Below are 25,422 nucleotides of genomic sequence, written 5' to 3' on the forward strand. Positions count from 1 at the left end.
CATAATTTCTTCTAATCTTCTAATCTTTGTTGTACAAAAAACGACATATTTAGGGACAAAGAAAACCCTGCATGCAGCTTCATTAAATGTTTCTTTAATGCGGATGTGCAATTATAGTGTATTAAAATGTGTTTTGAAAAAAAAAAAAAAAACAAATAGGTTATACTCTGTTGGTTTTAAAGACTAGACTAACATTTTATCCACATTAATCTCTCTTGGATAGTTGTATCATTAGCAATCATACTACATTTCATTATTTCTATAAGGATAATGTTGTTCCATTTTTTTTTATAATCTAATGACCACAAAACTGTAAAAATGTAAGATTTTAGTGTAAATAAACATATACTTTAATTATTATAGTACAATACTGAAATCTTAAAAGAGCATTGTATAATAAACGAATCATGTTATACAAGTTATATAAAATAAGTTATCTTGATGAGAAAGTATAAGTAATTCATTCTTTAATCTTTATTGTCATTCTTTTTTTTTTGGATAAAACTGAATTATTTTCCTAACACAGTGCATTTTTGCGCTATAGACCACTTTCGAGTTCATTGCAATTCCGTCTAAACTTTTGGTTGGAGTGATTCAGAACACGATTCATGCATTTAGGGTTGTCATTACTCCAATCCAATATTGAGCTCATTTTTAAAAAAAACTGAAGGTGTATTGTCATTGATCATCATCAATACTGTCATTATGGAACTGTGATCAAATACAAATGTACCGACAAAACAAGCATTATTTCTAGTTTATCCTGCATAGTGATGATCTTGGTTACCAGTCTTCACTTCATTGTCATTAGCTAAATCTGAAATAAAACAGTTACTTTAAAATATATATTGTTGGTGTAATAAGCATTGTGAAAGGAAACGAAAAATTCAGCAATGTTCCATTGGTAAAGGGACATAACTCTAGAACAGTTAAAGTCACACCACCAAAATTCAATCTTGATCTCTATTTTGTGGTAATAACAGTGTGTATAAGTTTTATAGTATTTGAATGAGGCAAACTAAAGTTGGATAACGGAAACTATACAAATTCAGTATTTTTTTCCATTTGTAAAGGGGCATATCTCTAGAATGATAACAGTGATACCAATAACTGTGTTTTGTGGTAATAAACACTGTGTATAAGTTTCAGCACATTTGGTTGAGGCAAACTAAAGCTAGAGAACGAAAAAACAACTTTGGGACGTACAGTGGTGGAGCTAGGGATAGGGCGAAGAAGGAGTAAACCATATACCATCTTTTATTTATGTATATGAATGTTGAGGATATACTCGTCCACCAAAGGTTTAAATATATTTATTTTTCGGAAATTCTTACCCATTTGAAAAATCCTGGAACCGCATCTGATATTCAGCTGTTTCTATTTTTTTCCGTAGGCGATAAACCGACAGACAAAAAGTGTAGAGCATAACATGCATTAACATTTTTCAATAACTGAGGTAATTTCAACTCTCGGGATATTATCAACACTTACGGGTCGTTTCAGTATAGGTTGCGTCGCACCTTGCAATAAGTTCAAAAGGATGGAGACAAGTCATTACTCTATGGAATTTTACTTTCTTTCGGAACGATTTAGATTTCTGTCTTTTTATAGTTTTACATTCTTTGCATTTGTTTGCTGCTATAATCAGGTCCGGTTCATTATTTGACCTTTTGTGAATGCGTTTACTTTCACCAAAGTGAAACCCTTTCAGTTTGGTAAACATAGCTATTTCATTAACACATTCATGTCGGTTGATAAACCTTGCGCATTCCTCTGCTGTTAATTTCCTGCCGTTATCACGGAGACGTGGATTAGCACCTAAAAGTATAATATAAAGTGGTTTGAAACAATTGTATACATATCTTGAAAGATTTTTCATTGTATAAAATCAAACATAATTATTTCCTTAAGCATATAAAGAACTTCACAAGTCGGCAAACATTCAGTGGTTATCGTTCGTTGCTGTATATAAGACGTGTTGTTTTCGTTCTGTTGTAAAACCATCTGACTGGTAGATCGTTTCTATTTTTGTTATGCCGGGTCTTTAAGTCCGTACGATGACCCAAAGTTGATTTTACCAACGTTTCTTTGACTTTGGAGGAGATTCGTTTCATTTGCAATCATAACACATATATTCATACCACCGATTAATAGTAAGATAATCCTTTGTCAGTTTTGTATGTTTTTTAAGTTTAATTTGTTTTATATAATTTGAAGTTTTGTTTGAAGTCCATCATTACTGAACTAGTATACATTTTTGTTTAGGGGCCAGCTGAATCACGATTCCACGTACGGGATTTTCCCGCTGCATTGAAGCCCCATTGGTGGCCTTCCTGTTATCTGCACTTTGATCAGGATGTTGTCTCTGTTAATCATATGTTGATATCACAACAGCTCCAAACAATGCACATGATTTACTAGATTAACACAATAATCCACATGTTAACACTATGAACGAACAAGTATTAACACAATGAATACATATAAACACAGTATACATATGTTAACACATCATATTCATGTCGACAGAGTAAATGCATGTAAAGAAAATAAATACATACCTGCGAATAATATCAGTTTTACACATGTTGTACATCTTTTAATAGCAGCCTTCATCAAAGCGAGTTTTACCCTTTTTAGCGACTTTTACTTTTCGGAAATCATTCAATGTTATGTTTATAAATTCTTTATATCCTATGATATAAAAATAAAATGATTAAAAGAAAGAACAAAAAAATCATAGTGTCCCTTTCTTCCTCGAAACTCTGTTTTAATTCTCATTTTAACAATGCCAGTAATTAAAAACAATTCCTCAACTTTCCAATACTTTTATCACATACATAGATTTAACGGTGTGTAATATTTTTTTTTTAATTGAATAGCAATCCATTATTTGATTTTCATGGCTTACGTCTGGCGTACTAAATTATAATCCTGGTACCTTTGATAACTGTTTACACCACTGGGTCCAAATTATTGCTGGTGGACGTTTCGTCCCCGAGGGTATCACTAGCTTAGTATTCCACACTCCGGTGTTGACATGAATATCAATAATGTGGTCATTTTTATAAATTTCCTGTTTACAAAACTTTGAATTTTTCGAAAAAACTAAGGATTTTTTTTTTATCCCAGGCATACATTACCTAGCCGTATTTGGCACAACTTTTTTGGAATTTTGCATCCTGCATGATCTTCAACTTTATACTTGTTTGGCTTCATAAATATTTTGATATGAGCGTCACTGATGAGTCTTATGTAGACGAAACGCGCGTCTGGCGTACTAAATTATAATCATGGTACCTTTGATAACTGTTTACGTTTCTTTCTTATAAATGAGATTGAGTACGTTCTATGTTTCTTGCTAGATGGTATTCGGAACACAATTAAAAAAGAGGGACGAAAGATACCAAAGGGACAGCCAAACTCATAAATCTAAAACAAACTGACAACGCCATGGCTAAAAATGAAAAAGACAAACAAACAACAGCACACACGACACAACATCGAAAACTAAAGAATAAACAACACGAACCCCACCAAAAATACGGGAAGGCAACACAACGCACCAAGATCTGATATTGTATACCTTTTCTAGCATCGATATCACTATTTAAACATTAGTCTGCATTTATATAACATTGTATTAGTTATTGGTTTTATTTTACTTTCTATCGGACTAAAAACAGATTGTGTACATTGCCACGCACTAATTCTAGTTATACATTTTCCCACACTAATACCGGCTTTTATACTGCGAACTCACTGATAAATAAAAACATCTTTCTCTCACACTAATATTTAGTGTTTATACTTTTTTCATGCATTTATATTTATTTAAGTTTTGCTTTTCTTCCGCACTTATATAAGTTGTACTATCACTCATTCTGATATTACATTTTTTCTTTTTTTCCGTGTTAAAACAACATTCGTATACATTATTTCTATCTATTGTAATTCATCCTGCAATACATTCAGTGTTCATACTTTTCTCCTGGACTGATTTTACAAATAACAACTTTCCTGCACTAAAATACATTGTTAACTTCTTTTTCATTTGATATCTGTTGGAGATTTTTCTGGCTTATATAACTGGATATAACTGATATTATTTTTTCTACTTTAATTTTGTATATTACCCCAAGGGTAACTAGGAAATAGAAGTTTTTTCTTCTGACCGTTTGACAAAGCGGGAGATGCAAGTACGCAGTCATGTATGATTGGAAAGGGGACATTAAATCCGATAACATGTGTAGAGAGAGTGCAATGTAAAAAGTAAAATCACAAAAATACCGAGCTGCAAAGAAAATTCCAAACGGAAAATAAAATCCAAAACGGATTGTCCTTTATCAAATGGCAAAATCAAATGATAAAACACATCACACGAACTGTTATATTTCTGACTTCATGGACTTGGTACAGACATTTTCAAATGTAGCAATTGTGGATTGAACTTGGGTGTATAGCACTAAACCTCTCACGTGCATGTCAGTTCTCGGCACATTGAAATAGAACCATTAAAAATAATCTTTGAGGATTCAGTAACTATAAGTAGTTTGTTAATAGAAAAAAACTCTGTCCTCATCCAATAAGCCAACATTTTCCAGAAGAAGTTTGAATTTTCATTACCTTCACCGCAGACGACTTCTATTACATGACCTGAAACGGTGACCTGCTATCAATGTTAACAGTTAACAGTTGTGTTCATGAAATCAATGCCCTGAAATAAAGGTACATGTGAAAAACCTAATTATTGATACTATTGTTAAAAGTGTCTGTATTCTAGACCCGCTTCTCTCTCAGAGAAACCTTTTCCCTGACGCCGAAAAAGCCCATAAAGACCGGATAAGATACTAAAAGTTTGTGTGTATTAGACATCATCAGTTACAGGTAATGTAATAAAAACTTTAACGATATAAACGAAACGATAACCACAAAAAATCAGACACGGTGAAAATAGAACGAACAAGGGAATGATCATTTATATAAAACGTAATATACATAAATTCCAATCCGACGCTTTTTGTATACAATAATGTTTTTGTCTCAGATCGTTTTTTTGTGTTTTAGCATTACATTTCTGTTTTTTGTCAAGTTTGTTGGGATATTTTGGTATCTTCCGACTTACTGATATGATCAGCCTTTAACGTTCAAATTTGAATAATTAAATCTATTTATAAGTTGAACGAAAGTTAGTATCTTTTATTCATTTTATAGATTGAATCAATTGAGAAGAAATTAGACCTTATCACTTATATCTCGAAGCAAGTTAAATTTCAATTAAATGTCTAAACTTAATTACCTTTTTCCCGTCAGTTCAACGCATTAGTTGCACAAATTAAATGTTAAATTTCTGTAAAATCATCATTTTTAAGGATAAACTGCGTTCGATGAATATAAAGACATTGCTCTTTATACCGTTAATTTCATTGTACATTTGAAAGTGTTGTTATAATAAGAAAAAAAGCCATAGACAAAAATAATAAAGAATTCTTTGGAAATTTTTGCTCAGTTACCTTTACGTTTAGTTAAAAAAAACTATAAAGCACTATTAAAACCTGTATTGGTCTTTTTTACTTTCGACAGGACTCGAATTTTAATGATAAACTGTATTCAAAGGATTGAAAGACTATTTCTGGTATACAAAGCATTTTATTGAAAGAGTTATTGAATTTTATATAAATGATCATTCCCTTGTTCGTTCTATTTTCACCGTGTCTGGGTTTTTTTGTGGTTATCGTGTCGTTTATATCGTTAAAGTTTTTATTGCATTACCTGTAACTGATGATGTCTAATACACACATACTTTTAGTATCTTATTCGGTCTTTATGGGCTTTTTCGGCGGCTGAAAAAAGGTTTCTGTGAGAGAGACGCGGGTCTGGATTACAGACTTTTAATTATAGTATCAATAATTAGCTTTTTAACAGTGGCTTTGACGTTAAGTCAAAACAACTATATATCATTATTAAAATCTATGTTTTGGATTTTTGAAAACACTTTGTTTTGTAAATTGATTCAGAATGTCAAACAAACTACCTTTCTGTCAATTAATTGAATTCTTTCATCACAAGGAAAATCTATTACAAGTGTGACGTTGTATTGATTTTTGTAGTAAATGAAATTCTTGGCTAATTTTCACGCATTTAGTCAACAAAGTGGTAGTAACCTTGTTATAGAAGTGATGTTTATTTTTTTGACATACAGCGATGATTTCTCAATCGAATGACATCGATGTTTACTATTTTGATATACAGAGACAATTTCCCTTTCAGATGGCACACAGAGACATTTTCTCTATCGGAGGACATACAAAGACGAGTTCTCTATCAGAAGACATGGATAATGTTTTTTTTTTTTTACTGCAGATGTTTTTTTTCCGCTATTGTAAAATTAATGTTATTTTGACATACAGAGACGATATATCAGAGGACATCGATAATGTTTTTTTCTACAGATGTTTTTCCGCCGTTGTAAAATTTTAATGTGTTATCTGTTATCTGTGATGCGACTTTTGCTATCCATTATATGTATGAGCATCACATATTGTTTATTACTTAAAAAGTTGAAAAATAAAACAAATAGAATTGCAAATCCTATAATATACTTGGCTATAAAATCGGGCCTCAAAAGTTTGTAAGAAAGAAAGATTTTATTATTTATATTTCAAATGATGCAATGTGTTATATTTTTGGACGAACAATAACAAAGTAATCTGGACGTTTGAAAGGATATACTCGTACTGATATATAGTTATCAAAAGTACCAGGATTATAATTTTAAACGCCAGACTCGCGTTTCGTCTACATAAGACTCATCAGTGACGCTCAGATCAAAATAGTTAAAAAGCCAAATCAATACAAAGTTGAAGAGCATTGAGGATCCAAAATTCCAAAAAGTTGTGCCAAATACGGCTAAGGTAATCTACTCCTGGGGTAAGAAAATCCTTAGTTTTTCGAAAAATTCATGGTTTTGTAAACAGAAAATTTATAAAAATGACCATATAATTGATATTCATGTCAACACCGAAGTGCTGACTACTGGGTTGGTGATACCCTCGGGGACGAAACGTCCACCAGCAGTGGCATCGACCCAGTGGTGTAAATAGTTATCAAAAGTACCAGGATTATAATTTTACACGCCAGACGCGCGTTTCGTCTACATAAGACTCATCAGTGACGCTCAGATCAAAATAGTTAAAAAGCCAAATCAATACAAAGTTGAAGAGCATTGAGGATCCAAAATTCCAAAAAGTTGTGCCAAATACGGCTAAGGTAATCTACTCCTGGGGTAAGAAAATCCTTAGTTTTTCGAAAAATTCATGGTTTTGTAAACAGAAAATTTATAAAAATGACCATATAATTGATATTCATGTCAACACCGAAGTGCTGACTACTGGGTTGGTGATACCCTCGGGGACGAAACGTCCACCAGCAGTGGCATCGACCCAGTGGTGTATAATTGTTAATAAGGGAAATACCATTTTGCTCCAATATTCTACTTATCTCGCAGTTTTAACCTGACATAGCAGGATCTTGATATAATTAAAGTGACGAGCCATGATTGTACGTTGGACTTTCATTCAGATACAGCTTGTTCAAAAAGACTACTTTAACAGTCCGCATAATAGACAAAAATGTACGTAAACCTATGGGGATTATCCAATTCTACAGACATGGACAGTATACTAATTCATGGACATGAACTTAATTTTACATGTTATCCTTTGGTATTTGTGTATCATGTTTATTTTTGAAGAATTGAGTGGCATATTTTTGTCAATTTGTTGGAATGCTTTAACGTCGGCCGTCAAATATTTTTGTATTACGTATTGTTTACTAAAAATGACCACATAATCAACACTTAAACAACTCTTGAAATTCCTTGAATTGTAAAAAAAATGAAATCTTTAAAATATCTCTCTTTTTCTCTAGTTGTTAAGTATCTTGCCATCTATCCCTAAATATCTTTCATGTGCTTTGTGCTCTGTAAATTTGTGTTTTCTTGACATGAAGTTTGATAATGCCATGTATGTAAACAATAAAGAAGTTATACTGTACAAAAAAAAAGCACATAAAGCATTGCAGTCTTAAATGTCAATTTTTTACATAACCAATTGCCTTCTTTTTAATTGCTTGACTGAATTTCTCACATTTTAACAATTATTTCCACTCATTACTTCTGTTTATTGACGAATGACATTTCACGAGCTCGAGACGATTAACGTTGTAATCCTTAAGTAGATAAATTCGTAGAAAAAAAATATAAAATTCATTTAACTATCTAACCCCTGAGGGAAACGCATCATTACCGAAGAATATTTTGTTCTTTAAGGACATTATTCTATACTGTCAACATCGTTATTCATATTAATTAGAGTCTTCATCTTTTTATATCGATGACAGACTATATTTATTTTTTTTTTACTTTTTTATAATATGTGCAATTTACCGGCTTATGGTCATTATATAAAAAAACTAAGTTCATGTAAATTCTCAATTTATAAAAAATAATCATAAAAACTGACATTGTCCCAACCACGTTTTAACCTGCATTTTTCATGCTGAGGACATGTCTTATTCTTAGTTTCCTGCTTCCAATGTGTGAAGCATATATATGTATATAAGTATTATCAATTGTACCTACTGCACTTGTAAACATGCAAACATTATGTAGATATAAGAAGATGTGGTATGAGTGCCAATGAGACAATTCACCGTTCAAGTCCCAAATTGTAAAAGATTACGGTTCATATACAAATTGTCTGTTCCGTGTGTATGCCATTATTATAAATCGTGTGCTAATTTACCTGCTTGACATGCAAATATAAGCGATGTTTAGCCTTATTTGTATGCCAAGTTTACACCAACAACCGGTACTTCTGATACAACTTCAACAATCGACAAATAGCCACCAAAACATGCATGTGCTAGTGCGGTCTAAAATAAAAAACAAAATCAATCATACAAATGCCTGTGGTTGTGATTATGACAAGCGTACATTGTTCTTTCGGAAGATTTCATTAACGTTTAAGATTGTTTCGTGAACAGTAGGAAAGATCAGAGAATGCTACCAAAGTAAAAGTTCAATATCTCATTGCCTATATATCTTGAATTAATTCGCGCGATCGCCTATCCAGAGTCTAATGCATTATGGGATATATTGTCAAAAACGTACCACAAAACGCTGAAATTGGTTTAAATCTTTCTAAACGATGGCAATTCAACCAATGATGTGACAATATTTTACATTTTGGTGTACGAACAACGAGATTACCTATAGTCCCCTAGATTCTAAAACAGCGAATTGGTAGAATGCATGTTCTGATTATTCCAAATTGTCATACATTCACCTCATGCTTATTCGCCATCCCAAAACATTACAGACCTCTCAATAAAATGTGTACGTCATTATAAAAATGTTGCGGTAACAATTAAAAACAACATCGTTGTATGAAGTTAATAGTTTAATTATCACAAAATAGCGAATCATGTGTTGCAGATTCCAAAACGGAATTTAGATGTATTATACTTCTAAATTAAATGCAATTCTATTATTTGTAAACGAAAACATATATTTGTGTTTTATTTAACCCTCTTGCCGCCAATTGTTTTCAAGGTTGCAATGCCTGTGCCAGACAATACGACAGCTTGACGTCTGTGACGTCAGATGTCAAACAATGACGTCATTCAATATATGACGTCCTGCCAAAATGAGCATTACATTTGGGACCAATTGAAGAAAAATATAATACTGTTTAATCTTTGATGTTTTATTTCAAAAAAGATACAGCAACGAAGAGAAGCTTGCAGAATTTAAAACATGGATATATGTGTCCCTGTGGTACAGTCCGGCAGGAAGAGGGATATTATAACTTCATTTCAAAAATTTCTGTGAATGCAACAGTTCATTTCTATCTAAAATATTACTGTAGATTCATTTGTTTTTGTGGGTATCAATTTTCGTGGATTTCTGAAAACTGCATATTCGTGGATATATTATTTCGTGGTTTTGCCAATGTCTGTATATACAAATTGGTATCCAACAAATAATACGGAATCCCTATAATCATGCCCAAGATATATAGTTGCACTTTTTGTCTTTAAGGATGTACTAAGGTGAGGTTAGGTGAAAATTAATAAATTAAGAAGTTAAAATTGATGCTATAAGCTGGTAGAGCATTAATTAAGGATAAAAATAAGCTAAACATATTGATAGGTCATGAACCTCCTTCTCGAGATATTTGAAATTAAAAATATGGCGGGAAAAGGTTGACTCAGACTTTTATTTTTGCATTGGTATTATTTGGGTCTCAAAACAAAAGAAAGAAAATCAAGAATCTTATAAAATTTTGGTATATGACCTTTCATGAGCTATTAAGTCTTACATGAAAAACTAAATTGGTGTTAGGGGGCAAAATATTTTACATTGTATTGTATGGAAAAACACCAAGGCGTCTGAAAATTTGACACACATTCCAAATCCTCACCTAAGTACATCCTTAAGTGTTTATTTAGTTCGATTTTTATTGTGCAGTCAAATACAATAATAAAATTAAAACGTTGTTGTTGTAGTTAGATTGAATCCATGATGTCAGTTCTTACAGAATAATAACTACAATTAAAATTTCAATCTTTTTCAACTTCACTGAATCCTAAAAAAGATTTGATTAAAGCCAAAACATTACACTGAAATTCAATAAAAAGATCAAATTTGATTAGTTCCTTTGTTAACACAAATACAACCACTGTATAATGGATAAAGAATGAAACATGTTATACAGATAAATACACTCAAACTTAATTTACAACAGAGTCTGTAAAACTTCACAAAAGATTTATAAACATCAGGAGAAACATAACACCCAATTTAGAAATCATGTAGATTCAGCTGTGAAAGATGTTCTGAAGTTCTCCAAAGATGTGTATAAAATATAAATGAGGTATGGGAGTATAGACAAACAAAAAATGAGATATATAGATTCCACTACTGCAACAAGTGTATAACGATATTTGTCCACTCGAGACAGTTAAATTTTGATTAATTTAAATTTAACTTTTCAGAGTGGAGATATATCGTATTACACGAGTTACAGTGGTGGAATCCGTTTCTCTTGTGATTATTATCCTTCCTTTGCAAAGATTTGAGGACAGTTTTGTACTTTTGATGTGATGGTCGCTTTTTCATGACGTCACAATCAGAAAAGTCAGAAGAAAACTAGAAAATTTGACGTCACAATTAAATGTCAACCAATCATTTGCCGAGAACAGATTTTTTCACTAGTGAGGAGAAATATTTTTTTCACACTGGTTAAGAAATGTGTGTTTTTTGCACTTCGCATATATAGACTTAGTACATAACTTGATTTCTTCAAAAATATAATACTAATGAATACGTCAACGAGCTTGTTTTAAACCTACAAGTTGTGAAGATTTGACGCATTTTGTATGTTCTGGATTGTACAGAGAAAATTGTCATTATGTGAATAAGTAAGCTAATAGTTCAAATAATGTAAGAGAAGATATGTCTAATAGTGTGATTTTGTGATATTAAAAGAAGAAATGGATTCATCGTACCTTTTCTTAGATTTATCATAAAAATATAGATATCAATTTCTGAGTGGCATCCCATTAGAATACAGAATTTTTCTACGATGAAGAATGTTCAATACATTAAATTGAATCGTATGGAAATGTAAATGGGAAACATAATAAAAGGTGCATAGACTCAATAGATTTGCATATTTCTTATTAAGTTCCAAAGATCAAGGATACTTGTATGAAGATATAATTTGAAAATTTGAAAATTTAACTTCTTGTCAACAATAACGGAGGTTTCTGAAACATTTCCATTATAAAATGTGCACAACTTACATCTATGTGCAACCACTCAGTCAAATTTAAAATATCGCAGTCCAGAAAACTGTGGCAGAGGTTGAAAACAAAAAAATCCAAACTTTGAAGATGAGAAGAAATCCTCCAAACTGGTTCTGCTAAGTAGATGGTCCCTTTGACATATATGTTTAACAATATAACCGTACACAAATGCTTGTTATTGTATTTCTGCCTAAGAACACCATTTGAATGAGTTGGGTTATGGATCATACGTTTCTTTCCTGACACATTATACGATGCCACGAGCTTATTTCTAAACCATTTATAAAAGGAAAGTCCAACAGAAAAGGCAAAGTCGGCATACTAATTGCTTCGCATAAGAATCACCTCTTTGTGTTGATCAATGCATATAGAATTGACCCAAATATAGATGAGGCTACTAATTAGAAATAAAATCAACGATTTGTGTTAACCCCTGAGGATGAGGTCATCTTAGATATATACTCAGTGATTATAAAGTTATAGTTTTTTTTTTTTTTTTTTAGCTTAGAGTGATTGAAAACAATATGTGGTATATGCATATAGAATAGATATATAGAATAGATGTTCAATTTTTCTCCGCAGTAAGACAATAACAATCAAAACCAAGGAGTAAACAAAGAATCACTAAACCAAAGGACATTTACATCAACAGTTATAAATAATAAATAAGAAACAACACGAGCGCCACTAAAAACCGGGAGGGAAATCAGGTGCTCAGTAAGGAAAATCACAAACTGCATTTTTGCATTATGTCTATGTTGGTATCTGTGCCTTTTTAAAATGTCTGTGCCTTTTTAAAATATCTGCGGTCGTTGAGAAACGTCAACCCCATGAGATATTGATTTGTAATTTATAAATCATACAATGTTCTCTCATGCTATTTTGTTTCTGATAAAATTTGTTTTATTGGCAATCATGCCACTTGTTTTTTTATTTGTTTTAATTCTATTTGTCCGAAATTTACTGTAAGAGCTATACTTCTAACATTAGTCATAATGATTGAATTTGTTTGTTTGTGTTATTGGATTTGTTTTTGTTTGTTTGTTTGTTTGTGTGTGTGTGTGTGTGTGTTGTAAGGGTCTTTGATGTTTTTAGAGCTAGCTTAATTTAAATCTTAATAGGCAAGTAAACGATGCTCATACGAATTTAGCATATTAACTACGTATAAAAAAGAAGACGTTGTATGATTGCCAATGAGAAAACGCTCAACAAGCGACTAAATGACACAGAAATTTACAACTATAGGTTACCGTACGGCCAGCCAATACCTGTCTGCTATAAAAGGCCTTTAAATGACGGATATTTACAAGTCAAAATGGAAAACTAAGTTCATACCTATGATTGTGTTGGATAAAAACCGCAATTTTTATTTTCGTGCATATAAAACAAATTTTGTTGTAGAAGTGTCTAAATACAGCACAAAGAGCATTTTCCAAAAGACCAAAAAAGTGAAAAGGCATATTTTAACAAAACGCATTTAACTAACAGGTGTAACAACTGATGACTTCCATAGGCGATTGCCAAATAAATTGATCACAAGATGTTACAAGACAGATCTTTATATTAATTTAATACTTTTTTGTACAGAAAACAATAAACTTGCGGCAAAGATGTTTAACCACAAACATGAGGTGTAAATAATATGTACACCAGATACAACGCAAATCATAGGTATATATATATACAGTTGGTTGCTAAATGTAGAAGGCAGTACGGTGATATATAGCTGTTGATGTCTTTTTTAGTTGGTTCAATGTGGACAATTGTCTAATTGGCTACTACTTCAAATCTTCTTGTTTTCATATCTAGTTTATATTCTATGTTGCATAATAAACACATCAGTTATGATTATATGTATCTATGCATGTAATTTTTTTCATGTCATTAAATTTTGTTCACTATTAATGAAATAAAACCGCAAATGTTTTTTTAATTTCTAGACAAAAAGTAATTTTGAAAACAATTAATCGGTCTTTGATTTTTGAAGAAAGTTATTGCATATTAAACACAGAACTCAATTCCACAAAAAAGAAACTGATTTTCTTAAAATATTTTCTGAATAAAAAAAAAAAGACTGTGAAGTACTGTTATCGAAATTGACACTAACATTCTTTTGAATGGTAAGGCGGTACATAACACACAGGGAGACAATTCTAAAAGAATCATTTTAATGTTTTAATCAGTTCTATTGTTGAAGAAATATTAAACTTCTCAATTATCAACTTTTGTGTTTGTCAAACTGATATATAGCCATTGAAATTTATATTATATTAAAAGGGTTAAAGTAAATATTTAGTCAAAATTTTATAAAAATTAAACCAGCCTTAAAAAAAAGGATATGTATCAATCAATTAATGAATACAACCACGTATAATTTGATTTCTCGAAAATTTTAAATTTCAATTTCACTAAGTCGTTGACTTCATTAGTATTTGCTATGATTCATTTGACACTGTGTTAGTTTACATGTTCAATTTCCCCTTGAGGATTTATCTGTACTGCAAATTCTCATATCAATTCACAGTATCGTTCCATATAGCATTGCTTCATTGAGTACTACTGATTTGATCTTTGTCTTATTATTTTTTTTATGAAATTTCCCCGTTTTAATATTCATAGGGTTCAGTGTTTTGTTTTACTTTTTTCTGGAGAAAAAATTATCAATGTCATCTGTATAATTTTATTTTCATTTGTATAGATGATAAAAAAAAAAATGTTCAGATAAATTTTAACATATTTCTTTATATTTAAAGTGGATTCATTTATTTTCGTAGGTTTCAATTGATGTGGATTGAGAAAAACTTGCATTTTCGTTGATATTCAATCTCGTGGTTTTGCCAAAATCTGCATGCATTCCTTTAAAAAATGGAATTCGTTGAACATTTAAATTCGTGGTTCCCCTGTTCCCATGAAATCCACGAAAATTGGTATTCAACGAATAAATTGACTTTAAATTGTTATTGGCGGAGGACACCAGAGTGACCAGACAGCAAAACGATCATTGACAAGAACACTGACAAGCAGCGTAAATACAAACCGGAATCGAACGTAAATGCCATGGTAGAAGCTCTATCGCACAATATCAGTTTTTACAAACTATTGATGTAAAGGATGACGTGAGTAGACCACTCATCAATTGATGTCCCTTGTTTTCCCCCTTTTTTGCATTGCATACTAATTAGTTGATTAAGGGGGCTCGCGGGTCTAAATGATTTTTTTTATTTATTATAGGATTTCTCTATATTTTTCTATAAATGAACTTTATCTAATACTAAACAGAAAAATGAAATAAAAAAATGGGGTCACCGTTCATTTACGCTCACAATCTACCATTTAAAAAAAGCATACAATTTTGTTAATGTCCCTTTTTTCTGTTGAACTAATAGGAGAAATAGCGGTAATATCGAAATAAAAAAGAACTAAAGTACAGAAATCGCTAAAATTTTACAATTATTTAGTTTATGTACAGCTTATTCGAAAACAACAATAAAAATATAGGTCACCGATGAGTTAAAAAAGATCTTTCAATTTTAATGCCAAAAAATGGCATTTTTGCACCAAAGGGAGATAATTTGGAGCTTTTTCAATGATATCTACATTTTAAAAGTCCGCTGGAGCCAACACGAATTGATTTTTGGAATGATTTTTGTACAATATGATAAAGTAACAACTACTTAAGGTAATAAATAAAATTTGTAATGAAAAATTAATGTTTATTTTTTTTCTGAAAACCTTTTACCCGCGAGCCTCCTTAAAAGTAAAGTAGTGAACGAGTTTACATTTTTGGAGAAGATAACGTAATCTAACAAGTTGTTATCCATTCGTTTGATGTGCTTAAGCTTTTAATTTTGCCTTTAAATGAAGGGCTTTCCTTTTTTAATTTTCTTTGTTTTTTTTTATGATTTTACCTTAAAAAAAATCTTTTCACCGTTTGCAAAAATTGCATTCAAATATATTACTTCGTGAAGAGAAGTAAATGTTCATAGTTCGGTTATATCACATTGTAACTTATTGAATTCTATGCACAGTTGCTTATTTAAAATTTTAGTTGAAGAAATCATTATACGATTTAGATTTAACTTATATTTGTACTATCTTTAATCAAATCTATATGGTATGACTGTCGTAAAGATTAATAGAATCAAACAGGGATGAACTCAACTTGAGAAGAAATTTGAGACGATTCATGTTTTGTAGATATATTGTGATGTATTGTGATTATACTGTGGTTCACGATGAAAGCCCTTTATGTAAGAATGAATTATAATTACTTTTGCAAATGACTTCACTGATTCAGATTAAGGTAACAGTTGATATTCGAATATCTTAATGGATTAAGTTAGCAAATCACAGATGACATACATAAATTGAAGGAGTAGCATGAATTCCAAAGGGAGCGAGTGCATTTGTAAAAGAGGGACGAAAGATACCAAAGGGACAGTCAAACTCATAAATCTAAAACAAACTGACAACGCCATGGCTAAAAATGAAAAAAGACAAACAGAAAAACAATAGTACACATGACACAACATAGAAAACTAAAGAATAAACAACACGAACCCCACCAAAAACTAGGGGTGATCTCAGGTGCTCCGGAAGGGTAAGCAGATCCTGCTCCACATGCGGCACCCGTCGTGTTGTAATCGCTTATTTGTAATCGCTTATTTGTAATTTGTAATTTGTAGTTTTTCTTTAATGCTTGATGTTGAGAGTCGTGTTGGTCAGTCTTTTGTTGTTTTTGTTGTATTTTTTTGGCTTATTTCACATGTGTGTACACTATGTTTGATGTTCTGTCCTAGAAATGTTTTATAGTTATAAATTTTAAACCAGACAGTTCTGTCAGTTCTAAGGAAAAGATAGAACTGATTTTAACTGTATATTAAAGTATTTGCTCGACGTCATGGTATCTTCTCTCGGCGTTAAATATGAAAAGGAGCTATTACATCGATAGTCATTCAATTAAAGTCCATCTATATTATCGCCAGCCAAGCATTTAAGTCCAGAAGAACCGTAAAGAACATTAATTATGGACGATGTATTGTGTCATTGAGATTACACCATTGTCTGAGATACTCCAGTAATTTGTAACCCTGAGACATCATTTAATAACCTGTTACTGTTCTGGAACATTATCCAGCGTAATTTAAAGTTAAGTAGCGATTGAAAAGACATTATGGAAGGACTTATAAACGATAATGTTACAAGACCTAACAACTTTAATCGAACAAGATTAATTCATCAGAGATCAGAGGGCCACTATGTATGTCGGTCTTTGCATTACGTCTTCTGTTCGACTGTTTGTTCAACTGTCCTGCATCGCTTTTTAGTTAAGGTAGTTTTGATGATGTTGAAGTCCTGTCCACTTGAAACTTAGTAGACATGTTCCTTATGATATAATATTTCTAATTGTAATGCTAACTCAGATGTTGATCCCAATTGTACGATCCACTGAACATAGAAAATTATAGTGCGAATAGGGTATCATTTGTTTATGGACACCTTCCTGTGTTCGACATTGCTGATGTTTCAAATTAAAAGTTAGTGTGTTAAGTTACATAGGTTTACCATCAAAAAACAGGTTGAAGTTCCAGCCATAGTCAAACAGTAACTTCAGTGAACACATGAAAACAATGAAAGTGTATTCTAGACAACATACAAATATACTTTGTTAGCGAGTAATGAAAAGAAATACTTATAAATTGTATGCTTTCGAACTGAATTTATCTCCATTGTGAACGACATAATCCGTAAGTACTCAAAAATTTATTGTATTGGTGTTACATTTTACCATCGTTTTTTTATATGTTAATACATACTAGTTTTGATTGGGAATGTTTTTAGAGAGAAAACAACAACTTATTTATGATGCCTTTTTATAAAAATTCGAGACATTAAATTAATCGCAATGATAAAATGGTACCATTTGGAATACTTCTAATGGTTATATACCTGTATTATTCGTATTTAATTAAAGATGTATAAAGAAAACAATTGAAGGTCAAGTTTTCTTCGTCGTTTTTAGTATACTATTGTTTGTCTTTTTGTATCTGTTTTGTCATGATATTGACAGTTTGATTTGACAAATGTATTTGATTGTCCATTTTGGTATATTTCGACTCATTTTAACTTATGTTGGGATTTTTTAACTTCTTGATTCTAGATTTTTAAAACGGTAAAAATATGTTTGTCTCACTATTTAGTTTACATTCTTTTCGACATAATAAAATAGAAATACATGTAACTCATTTGTTAAGATAACTGAGAGAATGTAGGTTTTTTACGTTAGATAAGCGCATTATGGTGTCGATAAGTTTACAACAGTGTGTCTGCACTAAGACAGTGATTTGTAAATCTAAGCCAGCATTAAATGACTAGAAAGGGATATAGAAAAGCACGCAGTGTTAATTAGCATTACGATTACTGTTTAAAGAAGCCAACATAATGAGAAAGTAAAGCTGATTCAACAATATCTTTAATGACGTATAAGAAGTTTTACTCAGGAAAAAGAAATGTCTAGGGGTAATCATTTACAGTTTATAATTTGTAATTTGAACAATGACTTATTCTATAAAAAACCCAAAGTAGTGGATGGAAACAATAGTTTCAGTTCACGAAAACTCAAATACTGCGAATTCATTATTTTCATTGGATACCAATTTTAGTTGGTTTCGTTGGTACTGAAGAACCACAAATTTACATGTTAAATGAATTACAAATTTGCCAGTCTTTGTATAAAAAGATTGGCAAACACACGAATTGCAAAATCAACGAAAATTCAAGTTTTCCTCCATCCTCAAAAATTGATACCCATGAAAACAAGTGAATCCTAAGTACATTATCGCGATCACATTTGAACCGAAATGTTTACTTAAAAATATGCCAAGTTCTTCAAAAATCGTTCTTTATTTCATGGTTTCTGTTTAATAGTGTTTGTTTTAACTGAAGAGCAAATATTATCAAATCAGATTTATATTTAATAATAATGATGAAATTGATATGCATACTTTGCTCATATATTGTATTTCTTAAGAATAGATGTATTTCTTTTGATTTCATCCTTACGTGCATGTAAAGTACCTCTAAATTCCAGAACTTATGTGATGCTGTCAACCCGATTGGTAGTATGCATGCTTTCCATATGTAATCAGTTTCTCTAAAGGATAAATATTCCTAGAGATTCTTATCATTGGCACTTATACCACATCTTTATCTATTAACAACGGTGTATGGAAAGGATAGTGAATTTAAATTACTATAATTTAATTTTGAATGTAACGCGTCTCCTGATTGGCTGACGTTATTTTGTTATCAGACCATAGACATAATTTAGTTATGTGACCGTGACGTCATCAACGTTTTTTCAAGGTTTTCTACGGTTTAAAATGGAATTTAGAATTAAATTATAAGAAATGACTGTAATATTTTTTCTGTCTATTCGAAATAACATAAAAAATGTGGTGCACACTGTTAAATAACCCGCTACGCGTGTTATCCAATGTGCACCACATTTTTTATGTTATTTCTTCATAGACAGAAAAAATATTACAGTCATTCCTTAAATAATAATAAGAATACATGTGAACCTTTCCTGTCCTGTCCCTTTCATTTAACTCATCAACTGTAGGATTATCATCAAGTATGCTCTGTACATTCTCGAGGTCGCCTTCCATAACCACTTCCGGAAGTGTAAATTCTTCGTATAGACATTGCAGCACAATATCATAATCGTCATCATCTGAATTCATTGTTGGTTTTTATTATTGTTTAGGGTTAATAACATTAACGGTACCAATTTTACTGCAATAGAGAATTATATAAGATGTAGATGTGTTTTCAGTGGTCGATATTGCAATGTAAGTGCTGAATAGCGCATAACAAAAATGTGTCTCGTACATTGTTTTTGTTTTGATATCAACTATCAGATACATCATAAACCTGTCTATCTTGGAATACGCAAGCTGTACTTTGAACATTTAAATGATTTAAGGGAAAAACACATCTATTCATGTTGTCATATTTGGTAGTGTACTTTCGCTGATTCAATTGTGTTACGTATGACAGAAAAAAATATGGTAACCACCTAGATAAAAAAGGCAAGTGTACATCACCATACAATTGCATGTTTTTAGAAGTTGATGTAGACAAATGTGATGACTAGTGGTAAAATAATCATAAAAAGCATACAAAAATTGAACCAATTTAAATGTTTCTAAGTGTAATCACTATTGTGAATTTTAATGTACGACTTTTTAACGTGCCTTGGGCCCATCGATACTATAAATCAAGATTCACAATCTTTAATCATTACTTTGTCGGAAAAATGTGTCTGCGCTAAAATTGTTTTTCACGCCGTTTGATAAAAGTTGTCACATTAAAGTGATCATAATTGTAGTATTAAAATCGTGTTGCATGCAGTCTATAATTAACACTTTTAAGTTAGAATCAATCACTTGACTGCGCAGGTCATCGTGCTGACAATCAATTTATAAATGTCTGTGATATAAAGTTATATATCTTAATTCTATTCAATTAAAATGAAATAAAATAATCAGAATTGTATTACACAGGAGTATTCTGATGTCCGTATGGTGACAGCTCATTTATCACCTCACAGTTGTAATGTAGAATATCTACATTTTACAAAATATTCAAACGACTCAAAAGGATTATAATGCTGTAACATTTGAAAAAATAAACTGCGTTTATAGCATTAACTACATATTAACTGCGTAATAGCATTACCTACATTTTATTTTATTCATTTATAAAAATAACCAGGAAGTAAACATCATTCAGTACAATAAGTCTCCTACTGAGATTAAAAGGAACATTATTTCCTGGAATTATATACGACTGTTATACAAGTGAGAGGTTTAGCTAGCTATAAAACCAGGTTTTATCCACCATTTTCTATATAAGGACATGCCTATACCAAGTCAGGAGTTGCCAGTTCCTACTCATTCATTTGATGTGTACTGGCTTTTGAATTTACCATTTCATGTGGTACTTTCTGTTTTTTTTTCATTTTATTTGTGATTTTATTTTTCAATACATTCTGTCAAACTCTAAGTCAGAAGAAATAAAGATACGTCTGCGGGCTTGTTCCATTTTTAACTGTTTAACTTAAAATAGCTCATTTTAAAAAGAAGTGATCATGCATATTAAAGTGGAATCTATATTAAACAAAACTAAGAGAAAAGGTTTACAAAAGGTTTTAACGGAAAATTATGTTGAGGATCATGTTATTTTACAAGGTGAAGGAGGATTTTCAGAGAATACTTTTCTCAATCATATATTCAATTGCGAAATAGGAAGTGGTGCCGTCATAAGGACAAACAGGTTGCTATGGTCAGTGTAGGATGTTATGGTGAACTTTTCTTTTTCATTAAAGACGAAACTAGCGTACTAAATTATACCTGGTACCTTTGATAATTACTAAAACTACTTAAACCAAACCACATAGCATATGAACTTTGTAAGTCGTTCCTGTTGATTCTTAATTTTCTTACTCTATTAATTTTCTTAATCTATATGCATACAATAATATTAAGAGGGACGAAAGATACCAAAGGGACAGTCAAACTCATAAATCTAAAATGCACCATCGCGCCAGTAGGCAAACGATTAGCATAATTGTGTGAATCTGCACCATCGCGCCAGTAGGCAAACGATTAGCATAATTGTGTGAATCTTTGACTATGGAATTATGGTATTCGAAGTTTTTCTACTTTTCCTCAATACTTTTCTTCTAATTTGCATTACTGTACATAATACAGACACCTTTTCAATAAACACGTGTTTCTAGAGATAAGCAGTATAATTATATTGCTACTAACCCCTTTATAAAATAGTGATGACGTTCGTGATTTAAAAATGCCTCTTATTTGAGATATGCTTGATGGTCCGTGTAACACTTATCGATTCAAAGTTTTAAAAAGTTTTCAAATTTTTGATTTTTGGGAATTTTGATCAAAGTTTTAAAATATCAAAATTCCAAATTGTGTAAAAATTTTAAAATTTTGAAATTTTAACCAAATAATTAAAATATTAAAATTCTAAATATCGTTTTTTTATTTGATAGTTTAGAAATTTGATCAAACTTTAAATATACTATACCTAACGTGCAATTTTTTGATTATTTCACTTTTTGAAAGTTTGATTTTTTTTTAATTTTTGGTTAAAATATCAAACATAGAAAAGGGGCGAAAAGAGGGGTACATGTAAACACGGCTCAGGTTATAATCATTCTTAGTTAGGAATGAATAGCACGAAATATATAAAATATTTATTAATTACAAAATAGATAATTAAAAGAAGAAGTCGATTTTTTATTAAACATATCAGACATCACATGGGATAACAGCATCATGATATAATAAGGTTGTGCATCTATTAAGAAAAAAATATTTTAACCTACTTAAACTAGTATCAAATAAGTTGAATTAAATCTCTAATATAACGTTAGCGTTTGAGATAAATAATTCAGAGCTATTCTGGTGTTCTTAGTGCCCAACTTTTAGCAGTAACAGTGAAAACTGACCAACTCGCAGTAGGAAAAATAGTATTATTCGCCTTTTGTTATGTTTCTGATAAAGGTAGATCAAGCAAAAATGCTTCGGTTGCATGCAACTTTAAACCTTTTTTTTCTTTTTTATCGATTGCATGACGATAAAACATATTGCCTTTTATGATTGATTTCATTTCATAGTAATGATACGGAAGGAATACTTAATTTATGGTGTCGCAATGAACGTTGTGCTATGCGTGTAGCTGGCTCCTAGAAACAAAGTGTACTTAATAGTGTGATAATAGACGTTATACAAAACTCCGAAATATAACAATGAACTAAAACTAAAATCATACAAGACTAAAAATACCAGAGGCTTCTGAATTGGGACAGGCGCACAATTGCGGCGGGGTTAAACATATTTCGTGAGATCACAACCCTCCAACAACAAAAAAAAAGCGCACTTTAAAAGAAATCCAAGCCCTTGTTAGAATAGGAAACAACAAAAACTAATAAAAAAAGACAATGATAATGAATTAACAAAGGACTACTATAAATATAAAGCTAGCAGTTACTGACATATGCCAGCTCCGGATTTCAATTAAACTAATTGAAACATTATGTTTTCATCATACGAATAACAAGCACAATCCCTTCCTGTTGTATGTATTGCTAATTTGTTCCTGAACATTTATGAAATATTTGCCCCTGACAACCAAAAACCGATAATTTCAAATAGGTTGTTTACATACAAATTACAAAGAAACTTAGGATTCAACTCCATTGGACAAAATAGCCCTTACAGCTGGATTTTGATATGTTTAACCACAATTTGGCCAAACTGTCACGATCCAGATGAATTTTATAGAGTAATTCACATATTTATTCAGTCAAACTTGTATATAGATAATGATTTCGAAATTGTCGTAATGATCAGAGAATTGCACTTGCAGTCTTTGCGCAGGACGCCTTTTTTCACAGTTTATTTTATACATAGTTTTAACATACGCTTTTATGTATATATGTACGTTTGGCCTAAGTTTGGTTCACCTGTGTTTAAACGCACACTGATTAGGCTTAGCCTATTTACACACCTGTTGACTATTTTTAAATAGTGGTCAATCGAGTTCTTCGGACAGGTTTGGCTATTTTTAAACAGTGGTCAGATGAGTTCTTTGGACACGTTGTAATTTTATTTCTGCTTGGGATTTTCGTGTGGAAGGATGCCACACTCGTTAGAGCATTTTCATATTTGATAGCTAAATTTAACCTACAATGGTTTTACTGTATTAGTGCATCAATTCCGAGGTAAGTGTTTTATTCTTACATATATTTATACTTTTCTGTGTCTCACTTTTGTTTATCAAATTTCCGAAACTTTCAGACTTCTGCAGACAATTTTCCATTATGTAAATTGTTCAATTTATAATGTTTTGTAAACGGATTTAAAGATATGAAAACCATGTTTTATATTCAGATATTTGCGGTTTTACTAGTGAACAAGAACAAGATTGTTAATTACGGGTACAAATTGAATGTACGTGATATTTATGTGTACAAGGTTTCGAATTTCCTTATGTACGTGAAACTATCATGCAAATTATGATATTTATTACAGTATGACACATTTTGCTACATATAAAATGTATGTGCGTATTTATCTACGTAAATTAATAGAATATATATGTTCATTTTATGAACGTGAGATTATAGAGTTCATGTTTATGTTGCATGAACGTGCAAGTAAAAGGCATATCTAAATTGATAATCGTACTAAAGAGTTTGTACAATTATATTATTACTAGGTTCCAGCCTGCACCAGAGTAATACAATGCTGCGGTGTTAAGGAGTGGTCATATGGATTGAACGCATTCATACATAATTCATCAAACAACATATCTACATATTATAGTGGAACTGTCGTGCACGATACCATAACCGTCATAACGATACCATAACCGTCATAACGATACAAAGGGAAGTAATCTGGATATACAAACTACTGAAGCTGTTGAACTATTTATTTGAACTTTAATGTTTAGAATAATTTGATGTATATTTTCTTCTTAATTGTTTTTTTTTTGTTTGTTTATTAAATAATTTATTTATTATAATCGTTGATTCTTTAGTCAATATTGTAAAATAGCACTGAAAGACTTATCCATCCGTCCGTCCGTGACAATTGGTGTCAGAAGTGGGATAAGTCTGAAGTGTTTTTTTTCTTATACATTTTGAAGTTAAATTTATATTTTCTATAGAAGAATTATTATTTGTTTTATACATTGAATATACATTTATAACGTGTAGTAAAGCTTACTATTGTATTTTTCAGAAACTGTAATGTTGACAGAATCCTGATAGTTTGGAACCTCAGAATTTGTAAAATTTCTACACTACATTGCCTCGGTGTTGTTGCACGCTGCAAGTACAAACAGTAGATTTAATGTAGGTATTGTTATTTAGAGTAAATTTAGACTAAGGCTATTGTTTATTTTGTGTTGCGATTGACACTTGTGGACCAGGCTATGGTCAACTGTGATACTAAAGCGTAGTGTTACGAGATATAGATATGTGATATATTTAGCATTGTCCTTGGTCTAGTTTATTGTTACATAGGAAGTCATATTAGCAGGAATCAATCATGGAGAGTCTAAAAGAGTTACGACAGTATGGTGAGTCATTGGGGTTAGCCAATGAAGATTTAATTAGGTTCATTGAGTCAAGCATTAGTGTTACGAGATATAGATATGTGATATATTTAGCATTGTCCTTGGTCTAGTTTATTGTTACATAGGAAGTCATATTAGCAGGAATCAATCATGGAGAGTCTAAAAGAGTTACGACAGTATGGTGAGTCATTGGGGTTAGCCAATGAAGATTTAATTAGGTTCATTGAGTCACAACAGGCGAAACAGCGCGATGATAGACGTTTTGAAAGAGAAAGAGAGAAGGAAGAATGGGAAGTTGAAAAGGTAAGATTAGAACATGAATTGGAATTGAAAAGGCTAGATAATACTCGTTTATTTGAAACTGAAAAACACAGG

At 31.3% G+C, this 25,422-nt stretch overlaps 1 pseudogene; it reads right to left on the bottom strand.

Annotated features, from left to right (window-relative positions):
• Positions 1–758: 758 nt before the first annotated feature.
• On the bottom strand, positions 759–19,616 carry LOC143059342 (ankyrin repeat domain-containing protein 33B-like; annotated as a pseudogene).
• Positions 19,617–25,422: the final 5,806 nt, after the last annotated feature.

Source organism: Mytilus galloprovincialis, chromosome 14 (assembly GCF_965363235.1).
Source record: "Mytilus galloprovincialis chromosome 14, xbMytGall1.hap1.1, whole genome shotgun sequence".
NCBI classification, from domain to species: domain Eukaryota; kingdom Metazoa; phylum Mollusca; class Bivalvia; order Mytilida; family Mytilidae; genus Mytilus; species Mytilus galloprovincialis.